This window comes from Leucopleurus acutus (genome assembly GCF_964270905.1).
Source record: "Leucopleurus acutus genome assembly, contig: HAP1_SCAFFOLD_323, whole genome shotgun sequence".
In the NCBI taxonomy this organism is placed as follows: domain Eukaryota; kingdom Metazoa; phylum Chordata; class Mammalia; order Artiodactyla; family Delphinidae; genus Leucopleurus; species Leucopleurus acutus.
This window is the reverse complement of record NW_028139025.1, coordinates 58,283-72,262: the sequence shown is the minus strand read 5'-3', so window position 1 is coordinate 72,262 and position 13,980 is coordinate 58,283.

The following is a 13,980-nucleotide window of genomic DNA, read 5'->3' as shown; positions in this document are numbered from 1 at the left end:
CCATGCGGCTGCTTCCAACTAGCTATCTACCTTACTACATTTGTTAGTGTGTATATGTCCATGACTCTCTCTCGCCCTGTCACAGCTCACCCTTCCCCCTCCCCATAACCTCAAGTCCGTTCTCTAGGAGGTCTGCGTCTTTATTCCTGCCTTACCCCTAGGTTCTTCATGACATTTTTTTTTCTTAAATTCCATATATATGTGTTAGCATACGGTATTTGTCTTTTTCTTTCTGACTTACTTCACTCTGTATGACAGACTCTAGGTCTATCCACCTCATTACAAATAGCTCAATTTCGTTTCTTTTTATGGCTGAGTAATATTCCATTGTATATATGTGCCACATCTTCTTTATCCATTCATCCGATGATGGGCACTTAGGTTGTTTCCATCTCCGGGCTATTGTAAATAGAGCTGCAATGAACATTTTGGTACATGACTCTTTTTGAATTATGGTTTTCTCAGGGTATATGCCCAGTAGTGGGATTGCTGGGTCATATGGTAGTTCTATTTGTAGCTTTTTAAGGAACCTCCATACTGTTCTCCATAGTGGCTGAACCAATTCACATTCCCACCAGCAGTGCAAGAGTGTTCTCTTTTCTCCACACCCTCTCCAGCATTTACTGTTTCTAGATTTTTGGATGATGGCCATTCTGACTGGTGTGAGATGATATCTCATTGTAGTTTTGATTTGCATTTCTCTAACGATTAATGATGTTGAGCATTCTTTCATGTGTTTGTTGGCAGTCTGTATATCTTCTTTGGAGAAATGACTATTTAGGTCTTCTGCCCATTTTTGGATTGGGTTGTTTGTTTTTTTGTTATTGAGCTGCATGAGCTGCTTGTAAATTTTGGAGATTAATCCTTTGTCGGTTGCTTCATTTGCAAATATTTTCTCCCATTCTGAGGGTTGTCTTTTGGTCTTGTTTATGGTTTCCTTTGCTTTGGAAAAGCTTTGATGTTTCATTAGGTCCCATTTGTTTATTTTTGTTTTTATTTCCATTACTCTAGGAGGTGGGTCAGAAAGGATCTTGCTGTGATTTATGTCATAGAGTGTTCTGCCTATGTTTTCCTCTAAGAGTTTGATAGTTTCTGGCCTTATATTTAGGTCTTTAATCCATTTTGGGCCATAAATTGGTTTTGTAGAGAACTAACATAAAGATCTAAAGTCTTCATCATATTTCTGCAGAACTCATGAATCATTTTATTATAATTCCATTCATTCAGGGAGTATAAAACCATTTTCAAATTGTTATTCCTAATTTGTTCATCTTCTCTTCCTTAGTCTTAGTGAGAAGAGAGCAGGCTGAATGGAAGAAAGTCATTATGACCACTGGGGCCACTAGGGTAGGCATCAGTCCCAGAGTTTTGTTTTCATCTCTCCGCTATTAATATTGGCTAATGTCTTGAGTGCTTACTTGGGGCAAATTACTTAGCCGACCATGGCAAATGGATTGTGTCATTTCATCCCCTGATAGTCATACAATTAATGTATGTATTATTATGATATCCCATAATGCATACATGGAACAGAGCCTCAGAAGTAGTTATTTGCTCACCAAAATATGGTAGATGTGGAATTTGGACTCAGGTCTGATAGACTCCTAAATCACTCCTAGTGATTTTTACCACTAAATTAAAGTTGTATACCTCTGGAGAGTAGATAGTTTCTAAAATTTCCTCAGCTCTAACGTTTTATAATTAAATTTTTGTCTGATGGCAAGCTTAACAGTTAAGATGGGTAGGAAGGAATGCCAGCCTGTTGAATGGAATTTCCCTGAAATGAGCCAGTTCACTCATTCATTCACTCAGCATGTATTGAATGTTTGCTCTGTGCAAAGGCATTTTAGGCATCACAGTGGAGTGAGCGCCCCTTCCATAGACTCTCCTGCAGCACTCAGAGAAGTCTTGGACTGGTTTGCCTGTTATGGAATGGGGCTTGGTGATAGAAGCCTGGTTTGTCCTCCACTGATAAAACTAAGACATACTCAAATGAGTTTAGAGGCATCTTGAAGCCGTGGGATAGTAACACACATGAATCTTACCATTTTTGCCTGGGATTAATGATATAAAGGCTTTGGATTTGGGTATGGAAAATGGGTGCAATTATGGGTGTGTTGGTTCTACATATATACGGACATCACGTGTCATCAGCCTGCAGCTACCTGCCATTCCTCACTACTCCTTCTTTTCACAAACCAAACAAGTACCTTCTTATCTCTCCTGTGGATAAGCTCTTGACAGTGGCACTAGGGCCTCCCTCAATAAGTACATCATTGGCTAAACCAGTGGTTTCTCAGATATGCTCATTGAACAACCCTTAAGGTGGATTGACATTCCACTGCCTAGAATAGAATATGGTGTTCTTTAGAAATCGGGGGGAAAAAATAGGCCACCAGATGTACTTTCTTTAATTTAAATTGTTTATATATATGAACAATTGTTATATATGTGTATGTATACTTGTTCATATATATGAATGATTTAAAATTGAAGAGATAGATATATATACACATATATATATATGTATATTTAAATTTTGGCTTCTGTTAGCAAGTAGTAAATTAAATTATTAGCAGATCCATACTGCAGGGAAATAACCAATCAGATTTTATTCAATAGCTTGCTTTTTTGTAGATTTATAGTTGTGATTTTACATCTGCAGGTATGTTTGCTGAAGAAAATATTTCTGCCACTTTACACAAAATTAAATTCATTTAATACCAATGTGGCATGTCTCAAATGTCTTAATGCAGTTTTAATCTTGAATCGCATCAGAAGTATGAGATTAGAAACATACCCCAAAATCATTTGAAGATATAATTACTTTCATTTCCCTTATACTTTTGAGACTTTTGAAAAACAAGTATTTAGTTGTACTTATCTGTTTCTGTCTCTCTAAGGATAGCAAACACTGAAACACAATTCTTTTTAAAAGTCAGTATTGAAAATATATTGTCCAAGATGATCAAAACTAAGGAAGTGGCAAAGAAATTCAAAAATTTAAACTTTCAAAGGGTGCTTTTTTTGTGAATGTGTAGTACTTGTTCTTCTGAAGGAATTAATCTTTTTAAAAATTTAATTAACTTATTTTTTATTGAAGTATACTTGGTTTACAGCGTTGTGTTAATTACTGCTGTACAGCAAAGTGACTCTGTTATTACATATGTATATACATTCTTTTTCATATTCTTTTCCATTATGGTTTATCACAGGATATTGAATATAGTTCCCTGTGCTATATAGTAGGACCTTGTTGTTTAGCCAATCTATATATACCAGTTTGCATCTGCTAATCCCAAACTTCCAGTTCATCCCTCTCCCACCTGCTTCCCCCTTGGCAGCCACCAGTCTATTCTCTATGTCTCTGATTCTGTTTCTGTTTCATAGATAGGTTCATTTGTGTCATATTTTAGATTCCACATATAAGTGGTATCATGGTATTTGTCTTTCTCTTTCTGACTTACTTTGCTTAGTATGATAATCTCTAGTTGCATCCATGTTGCTGCTGCAAATGGCATTATTTCATTCTTTTTTTTATGGCTGAGTAGTATTTCATTGTATATATGTACCACATCGTCTTTATCCATTCATCTGTTGATGGACATTTAGGTTGTTTCCATGTCTTGGCTATTGTGAATATTGCTGCTGTGAAGATCAGGGTGAATGTATCTTTTTGAATTATAGTTTGGTCTGGATATACGCCCAGGAGTGGGATTGCTGGATCATATGGTAGGTCTATTTTTAGTTTTCTGAGGAACCTCCATAGTGTTTTCCACAGTGGCTGCACCAACTTACATTCCCACCAACAGTGTTGTAGGAGGGTTCCCTTTTCTCCACACCCTCTGCAGCATATGTTATTTGTAGACTTTTTAATGATGGCCATTCTGACTGGTGTGAGGTGGTACCTCATGGTAGTTTTGATTTGCATTTCTTTAATAATTGGCAGTGTTGAGCATCTTTTCATGTGCCTATTGGCCATCTGTATTTCTTCTTTGGAGAAATGTCTCTTTAAGTCTTCTGCCTATTTTTTTGATTGGGTTGTTTGCTTTTATTGTCATCAAGTTGTATGAGCTGTTTGTATATTTTGGAAATTAAGCCCTTGCTGGTCGCATCATTTGCAAATATTTTCTCCCATTCTGTAGGTTGTCTTTTCATTTTGTTTATGGTTTCCTTTGCTGTGCAAAAGCTTGTAAGTTTGATTCGGTCCCCTTTGTTTATTTTCGTTTTTATTTCTATTGTCTTGGGAGACTGACCTAAGAAAACATTGGTATGATTTATGTCAGAGGATATTTTGCCTGTGTTGTCTTCTAGAAGTTTTATGGTGTCATGTCTTATGTTTAAGTCTTTAAGACATTTTGAGTTTATTTTCGTGTATGGTGAAAGGATGTGTTCTAACTTCACTGGTTTATATAAGGCTGTCCAACTTTACCAACACCACTTGCGGAAGAGACTGTCTCTTTCCCATTATATATTCTTGCCTCCTTTGTCAAAGATTAATTGTCAAAGATTAACTGAGGTGTGTGGGTTTATTTCTGGGCTCTGTATTCTGTTCCATTGATCCATATGTCTGTTTTTGTGCCAATACCACGCTGTTTTGATTACTGTGACTTTGGAGTACTGTCTGAGTCTGGGGTGGTTATGCCTCCAACGTTGTTCTTTTTCTTCAGGATTGCTTTGGCAATTCTGGGTCTTTTATGGTTCTGTATGAATTTTAGGATTATTTGTTCTAATTGTGTGAAAAATGTCATGGATAATTTGATAGGGATCGCATTAAATCTGTAGATTGCTTTGGGTAGTATGAGCATTTTAACAATGTTAATTCCTCCAACCCAAGAACATGAGACGTCTTTCCATTTCTTTGAATCATCTTCATTTTCCTTTATTAATGTCTTACAGTTCTCCGCGTATAAGTCTTTTGCCTTCTTGGTGAGGTTTATTCCTAAGTATTTTATTTTTGGGGTTGTGATTTTAAAAGGCATTGTTTTTTTACATTCCCTTTCCGATATTTCATTGTTGGTATAAAGAAATGCAACCAATTTCTGTATGTTAATCTTGTATTCTGCTACCGTGCTGAATTTGTTTATCAGTTGTAGTAGTTTTCATGTAGAGTCTTTAGGGATTTCTCTATATAGTATCATATCATCTGCATCTAATGACAATTTTACCTCTTCCTGAAGGAATTAATCTTGAAGTTCTACTAAGACTTTTGGAATACCTGTTTTAATGAGCCACTACTTCCTGCCTGAGATTGCACTATGCACCAGAGATTCTAGAATTAGCATAATAAAACTAATAATGCAAACAACAGCAACAAATCTTCACAAACCTCCCTGGCAAGGAAGTAAAGTCCACTGGAAAAACAGACAAGTGAAACACACATTCAAAATGGCAGTGATTCTCAAACATTTATGTGCTGAAAAATCATGACAAGCATGATAATCAGGGCAATTACTAGACCCCTTCTCCAGCTGGTCAGGTGTAAGGTCCTGTAACTCTATTTTTGGTGAATGCCTCCAGGAGAGTCTGAGACAGATGTTCTCAGTTGTCGTCAACCTTTAGTGTGCATCAGATTTGCCTGAGAATATTGTTAAAACACAGATTGCTGGGCTCCAGTGCCAGAGTTCTAACCAGTTCCCAGGTGTGGCTGATACTGCTGGCCCAGGGACCACATTTTGAGAACCACCTTTCAAAACTCTGCAGTATGCGGTTGTGTGTGTTGTGAATGAGACGGGCCCAGAGAACCAAAGGAGGGCAAAGGGACTCTGCCCTAAATTAGCCAAAGGTAACAATAGCAGCTAGAATTGATTGACCCAAGAAAAAATTATAAGAACTTTACCTGCATTTGCTCATTTAATCCTTTCAGTAAGGTACATAGGTGCTACTTAGTGTTCCTCTTTTACAGGGGTGTCCAGAGAAGGTAACTACTTTGCCCACGTCCTAAACTGGTAAGTAACAGATTAAGAATTCAAGTCTCGGAAGTCTGATTCCAGAGCCCACACCTCTACCCTTTCTGCATGTAGAGAGGAGTAAAGGGTTGTCAGTGAAGCCTTCCTGGGGGCCCTGGCCTCTGAGTGTAGATAGAAGGATGAGTGGACATAAAGATCATTATTTGTGTGTGGTGGGGGTAGGGGAGGAAGTATGAGGGCTTCCAGAAGAGCCAGCCCTCCCCATACATCTGCTATAAGCAAGTCTGATGATCAGGAGTCCGGAACGTGAGTATGACTATGGGATACTGAGAAGGGTTCTAGAACCCTGAGGTTAGAGTTCTGGATCAGTTAGTAGGTAACAGAAAGTGAATGAGTGATTTACCTTACTTTCCACGGGTAGCAGGAAGTTTGGAGATAGTCCCTCTAGCGTTAGTCCAGCTGCTGAAGGGCATCACCAGGGGACTGGGTTGCTTCGCTCTTCCAGCTTCCACATCTCTAGCACGTCCACATAGCTTCAAAGTGACCCCAGAATCTCCAATAGTGTTCCAACAATTTGGGCAGGAAGAAAGAAAAGGAAAAAGAAATTAAGTAAGAAAAAAAAGGCAGTGTCTAACTCAGAGAGCAAATTTTTTACCACAGATGGTCAGCAGACTTGCACTTAGATCTCATCAGCTCGGATTTTAAACTGGCCACCTTAGCCTTAAGGATAATGGGGTCTCCTAAACCAGGGCTCTGATAGTAAGGAATAAGGAGAGAGTGGTACTGATTAGCAGTGCCTGCTGTCCCTAACAAATATTATCCCCAAACTATTTTTTTTATCCTATATTTTACTTTAAAGAATGGAGGGGAAACATTATGTATCTGTAAATAGCCTTTTAGAAAGGGTACAATTATATAGTTATACAACCCCCTGGAGGGCTCCTTTCTTCTAAAATCTCTTTAAAAACTGTTCAAGGTTAAGGACATTTTTAACTTAAGTTAGTCACTTGCAGTCGATTATCTTGGAATGACATCCTCTCTCTGCAGATGTTCTGTCAGGCTTTAGAAAATTCTAAAAGTGGACAGAGAAGTGTTATGGTACATGTATTTGCAATATGCACGTCTTTGAAATGAAATCCATTTAGGGACCAAAAGGCATTTCATGTCTTTGCTATACATTTTCACATATTTGCCTTTCCAGAATTCCTTTGAGCAAATCTGTTAGATGTAACCCATCCGTTTCTCCCATCTGAATTCTTTATTACTAAACATTCTTCAGTATGCTCTCACTCCCCTCTGTCAAAGGCGTTTCTCTGGGTCCTCACCCTTCTTATCTCATATGTGAATGCGTATCTTAAACTGAAGCAACAGTCTGCTATGACTTCTCCATAACTTGAGGAACCTGTCTTTGTGGGAAAAAAAGTAGACTTACTACCTTAAAAGGTAAAATGCGCGCAATGTTTCTGAGAATTAAAAACTAAGATAAAAACATAAGCAATGGAAAAAACTTACAGTGGATCCTTTTCAAATACTTTATTTTACAGAGAAGGCAACTGAGGTTTAAAGAAAAAATGCGTTAGTTAGACACTAAATAATAAACCTTAAACCTCAGTGGAGCAACACGTGGACAGTTCATTTCTCACTCACTCAGGAGTGTAGTATGGACTTTGGTGGTCTGAGGGTCAGTTTTCTGCTCAGTTATTCAGGGACCCACCACCTTCATCAAGTGGCTCTACGTTTGTCCTAAAAAGGAAAGGAGAGAGGAAGCTGCAAGCTACAATTATCAACTCGTTATCCTTCAGACATAAACTCTTCAGGTCACCTGTGGTCACATTCTTTGGGATAGAACCATACCCAGATGCAAGCGGAGATGGAGAATGTTGTTCCTATCTTGGTCCTAGTGATGCCTCTACAGGCTGGAGGAGCTAATTAAAGTGTAGTCAACAGCTCGTTGTTTCTGCCACAATGAGTGATTAGCCTAAGGCTGTGGATTAATTATGTGTGTGTGTCACATATACATATAATACACACAAACATATATATGTGTGTGTATATATACATTTTTTAGCATGAGTTGACACATGGGGCTTCTGCCGTATCAAGAGTACAAACTGCCACTTGTTGCTTTTTCTTAATTGAAGTTGACTACTACTATTTGCCTTCATTTTGCTACCTCCCCCCCCGCCTTTCAGTATTATATGAAAATTCTGAAAGAAATAATTTCAAAGTTTCCAGTGCTTTTAAAGGTAATAGAATACTCAGACCTTAACAATTTTCCTGTGTGAAACTTTTGCCAGACTAAAATGTTAACTTATGAAAAGTAAATTTAGATTGATACAAAAGAGAAAATAAGCTGATTTTTTTTTTTTTTACACAAATACCCTGAGCCAGGGTGGAAAATAAATGGAAAACTGGAGGAATTTAGATCCTTTTGTTGTAAATTTAAATAATTTTAATTGTAAAAATAATACAGGCTCATTGCAGAAACTCCAAAATTGAAAGGATTTAAAGAAAAAAGGAAAAATAACTCAAAATCCCATTTCTGATAAATCATCTCTGTAACATTTTTGAGGGTATCTTTTGAAACTTTTTTGTGACGGGGTGCATATAAATACAATACAAGTATAAAATACCTTTATTATATCAAACTACAAAACAGTTCTATAACATTTTTATTTAGTAATATAAGTATGATTACTCATCACCTAATAAAAATCTGCAGCATCATTTTTAATGGTTGAACAGCATTCTATTATTTATTTAACCAGTCCCTACTGTTCAACGTTTAGATTATTCCTGTTTTGCTTTGCTAAACAATGAGACAAGCATCCTTCTTCATATGTCTTTGAGCATTTGTTTATTTCCTTAGAATGGACTTCTAGAACTTGAATGGCTGGTTGTCAGTTCTGGTACATACTGACATATTGTCTTCCAGAAAGGTTACCGTGCTTTTTATTTCTACCAAGAATTTAACATCCAATGTGGTTTCTTACACACACTCATCAGTACCAGTATTATCAATATCAATACCAGTATTATCAAGTTTTTTAAAACTTTGTTTTTCTAGTCAGTAAAATATGACACCTCAATTATTTTATTTGTATTTCTTTAATAATAGCAAGGTTGAACATATTTTCATACCTTTATTGGCTGTTAATACTTTTTAGTTTGTGACTTTATGGCATCCATTTTTCATCGATGTATAACAACCTTTTATATATCAATGTGTTTATTTTGTTGTTTGTTGTAAATGCAATTTTTTTCTCTTCATTTATTAATTTTTATTTTGTGTGTGTTGAACTTCTTTAATACTGTCAAGTCTATTCAAAAACCCTTTAATGAACACAACAAATGTGGAAAATCAGTCATTCTCCTGCATTTTGTAATCAATGTATTTCCTTTTGGGCAGTATGGAAATGTAAGTTCTTATTTCATCTTATGGTTGGAAAGAATCTATTCCCTCGGAAAGGGATTATAGTCTCCATGATGCAGTAATGGGAGATTTTATAGGGTAGGCAGGGTCTACAGAAGAAAAAACCCTAAATCACACTCCATTGGTGGTTGCCTTATTTATAAAAATGGCATTTGAGGTTGTGTGACTGCCATCAGGTAAGCAAAATTAATTTTTAGCATGAAGTACTCCTATCAGCAAGAACAGCCTAGGATAGGCTAGCAGTAAGAAGTGAGGGGTTATGGGATTGGGGCATAGCCTCTGTTTCCTCCAATGCAGCTGGAAATTTAAACTGTGGGGCTCCTGCTTGATCCAAGCAGCCCAGCTAGTATGTGTTGCCAGGTAGGGTGAATAGACTCAGAAGTACAAGAGCTCATCCTTGGTCCCCTCTGGAAATGAGCAGAGAATACTGTGTCCATGGTCTGGAGACTTGGATCTCCTCACATAGTCCTTAAAGTCAGGGTGAGACAAAATGCCAATACAAATTATATTGATGACAGTATCAATGAGGTGACATTGAGTCCTTTGACCCAACGTGTGTCTGCAGTGTGCCATCCATTAGTAAATGGGCAAAGCCATTTGACAGATCTATCTGATACAATGAATGAATCTGACACTCATAGTTTGAAAAACTGAAACTGTATCCATTTGTCAAGAACAGTGGCTACTTGTTCTGCTTTATTCCCCCTGGTAGAACTAGGTAACATTGCAGGCAGTAAGACGTTCCGGCATTTCACCCTGGAGTAGCCCCCAAACTGAAGAAGCTGTCTTATCAGTAGTTAGCTCCTTGTCACCAAGAATATTAAAGTAGATTTGTATGATTAGCAAATTAAAGAGACTGTAGTGCCTACCACTACTGTATTCACTAAGGCACCCAAGTTATTCTAAAGAAATCCTCATAATACATTAGGACCGTTTTGAATATTTTTATTTGATTAGCCATAATCTTCTAGTTATAACATCCATCACCATTTTGGCCTTCTTTTCTTACAGCCTAGCCCTGTGGTCTTGGGCTAATCACTAACCTGCTTAGATACAATTTTCTTCTCTATGAAATAGAAACAATATTATATGCTTTGAAGGACTGCAGGAAGATGAGCTGTAATGTTTATCAAGTGCCTAGTAAGTAGCCTGGCCCATAATAAATACTTGGCTAATTGTAGATGTTAGTTTCATTTTTAGTTTTATTTCCAAACATTGCTCTTTACTTTTGGAACTCTAAAATTTGTTTTGAGAGTGCAGGACTTGTTGTTTGGATTCCTCCAACACTCTCTGTATATTCTGTACTTCTATCCCTACATCATTTATATTAATGGAATAAATGATCTTTGGTCTGGTGATTCCAAGGTGACGAGGAGCTAAGTGGAGGTTCAGTATACACCTGGAAGTATGGATTTTCATGCCCAGTGCAAATGTGGGAAAGGCATTATTCCCACATTATAAAGGGAGTAAAGACCTCCAACTTGAGGAGACTCTGGGTTGAGAGATGAGAGATTTACAGGTACTGTGTTTATCCTACAGGGTACCACAGGGGCTTTTATGTTCTGTAGCAAGAATTTGCACCTTATACCCTTGTAGTTAGAAGTAAAGCATACCACATAACTAATATCTAGTAAGCATTAGAGTTAGAATAAATACCATTTATTTAACGTTTCCTTTGTGTTAAGCATTTTACAGTTACAACATATGGATGGATACTATATTGTAATGGTTAAGCGTGTAGTTTTTTGAGCTGGATAATCCTGGATTGGAGTCTCATCTTTATTACCTCTTTTTTTCTGTTTTATTGAGGTATAATTGAGAAAACTGTAAGATAGTCAAAGAGTATATCATGATGATTTGATATACATATCTGTTGTAAAAGGATCCTTCCCATCACGTTAATTAATACATCTAACAGCTCATGACACCTTTTTCCTTTTTATCTTTTTTTGGTGAGAACACTTAAGTTCTATTCTCTCAGAAAATGTTAGTTATACAATACAGTATTATTGACTGTAGTAACTGTGTTATACAGTAGATCCTCAGACCTTATTCATCCTGCAGCTGAAAGTTTGTGCCCTTTTACCAGTCTTCCCCTCTTTTCCCCACCCACACCCCAGCCCCTGGCAACCAGTTTTGTACTCTGTTTCTATGAGTGTGGCTTTTTTTCTTTTTAGATTCCATATATAAATGATATCATTCGTATTTATCCTGTCTGGCTTATTTCATCAGCATAATGCACTCCTGTTTCATCTATATTGTCACAAATGAAAGGATCTCCTTCATTTTTTTAAGGCTGAATTATATTCCATTACCTCTTAAATGAGTGACTTTTGGTACATTGTTTACACTTTCTAAGCCTCAGGGTTTCTTTTCTTCTGTAAAAAAAAATATATATATATATATACTAACAGGTTATTTTCTGATATGTGGAATGTTTGTTAAATCAACAGCTAATTAGTTGAGATCATAAATGTGACACTTAGCACTGTATTAACATTTATTAATACACTCCCTGTTAATTTCTACAATAAATTGTATAATAAGTAACAATAATAATAGTACTACTAGTAGTTTTAGAAAATGCATAGGATGTGCCAGGCATCATATACTGTGCTACCCTCCTTCATGTGTACCACAAGTTACATGTGGATATCATCTTCCACGTTGTTTCCTTTAAAGAAAATTGAAGCTCAGCAAGATTGAGTAGCTTGCTCCAGATGTGAACAAGTGATTCAGGTCTGAATCACTCCACATATAGGTTCTTAATGACTCCATGTCTTTAATTCCACATCTGCATTTGTTTGTTGTTGTTTTTAACTTTCCAAGCATCTGATCTGAAATTCCTTTCTCTTTGGGGAATTTTCCACTTTGTGGGTCTTGGTGAGAAACAGAGCCTTCCTCTCGTTATACAAGCTGAACATGTCAGGTACACTGTTTACTCACATGCTCAGTCTCCCTTACAGATGGAAATCAGTCGGGCGAACTCGGGTTGGCCAACTGCACCCCTCTCTTGGATTTTGAATTACAAATAAATGATGTAAAGAAGCAAGGCCAGCAGTGCTGGGTCAACCTCCTGTTTCCTGTTCCTGCTTGGTAGCAAGGCCAGCTAGGACTTATAACATCACTTTAGCCTGATCCTATAATTGCAATAGCATAGCCTTGGCTTTCGGTTGTTTAGTCTGCTTCTAGTTACTGAGACCTAACCATAAACTTCCAAAAGTTTCCTTTTCTGCTCAAATTAGCCGTATCTGGTTCCTGATGATTACAAATAAGACCTTTCCTGATATACAATGGTGACCTACTTATCCAGGCAGATGTAACATTGTCCTGGCAGGGACAGAGGGCAGGCAAGTTCCTTGAACAGCTGAACAAGAAGAAAAAGACCTAAGAAGGAAGAATTGAAGCCAGTTCTGCTTGTGTTATAATTCTACCCGCAGCTGCCTCTGTTTCACAGAGCACATGCTAAGGACCATGTCCCTTCCCCTGTAACAGACGAGCAAAGTAGACCCAGGCCTTCCAACCCAGAGACCAGCTGAGCTGTACCGTGGGCAATCTAGGATGTGAAAGACTTCACTCAATGTTTTTGTCACTTGACACATTGTTCCTCTCTTTGGGAAGTAGCTTCTTTGTGTGACAAGAATATGCTAAACCAACAGTTAAGTGGACAGAGGTGAAAGATGCCAAAATTAGCTACAGAAAAAAAGGCGTAAAGACTTGTATTTTCTGTTATTTGAAGGTGTTAAGACCCCACATAGAATATGAGTCCTTTAAAGGAGAGTTGTGAATGGCCCAGGGAATGTTGAATTTCCATGTGGCAATATGTTCTTGATCGGTCATGATGATGATGATGGTAGCATCAGTAGCATTTATCAATGTTTCCTGGGTGAGAGGCACTTTATCCTAATGACCTTTTATCCCCATGACGACCCTGTGAAGTAGGAAATACTGTTTCAGCATCTTCAGGATTTTTCTTTTTTTTTTTTTTTTTTTTTAATCAGGAATTTACCCTAGATCACAGTTGGGTGGTAGAATGACCAGAACTGGACACTAGCCTTTCCTGAATTCCCAGAGTGTGATCTTAGCAGTTGTATTGCCTGATGCAGAGCCATGTAAATGTTGCCAAAGCAATGAAACGGGTACCTATTTCTAACAGATTCTAACTCAGAAGCTCTGGGGTTAAGTGCAGAGCAGTTGAGTGTGATTGTCTTTACAGACAGTAGATAACTTAAGAGAAGTTGTTTAAAAGTATATTTGCATATTGCACTACACTCTCATATCTGTGATTGGTTAGCTATTGAGTAACTAACACAAATCCCAATCCCAACTCTAATCTCATTCATCTCTTGTATGATATTTGACCTAACTGAGGCAGGTTTTTTTTTGTTCTTTCCCACAAACACACATCGAACATCCAAAACATGCTTACCATTTGTGAGCATATTCTCTTAGTTATTTAGGAGTTGAGTAAGAGTGAGAGAGAAGGGCTTCCCCGGTGGCGCAGTGGTTGAGTGTTCTGCCTGCCGATGCAGGGGACGCGGGTTCGTGCCCCGGTCCGGGAAGATCCCACATGCCGCGGAGCGGCTGGGCCCGTGAGTCATGGCCACTGAGCTTGCGCGTCCGGAGCCTGTGCTCCGC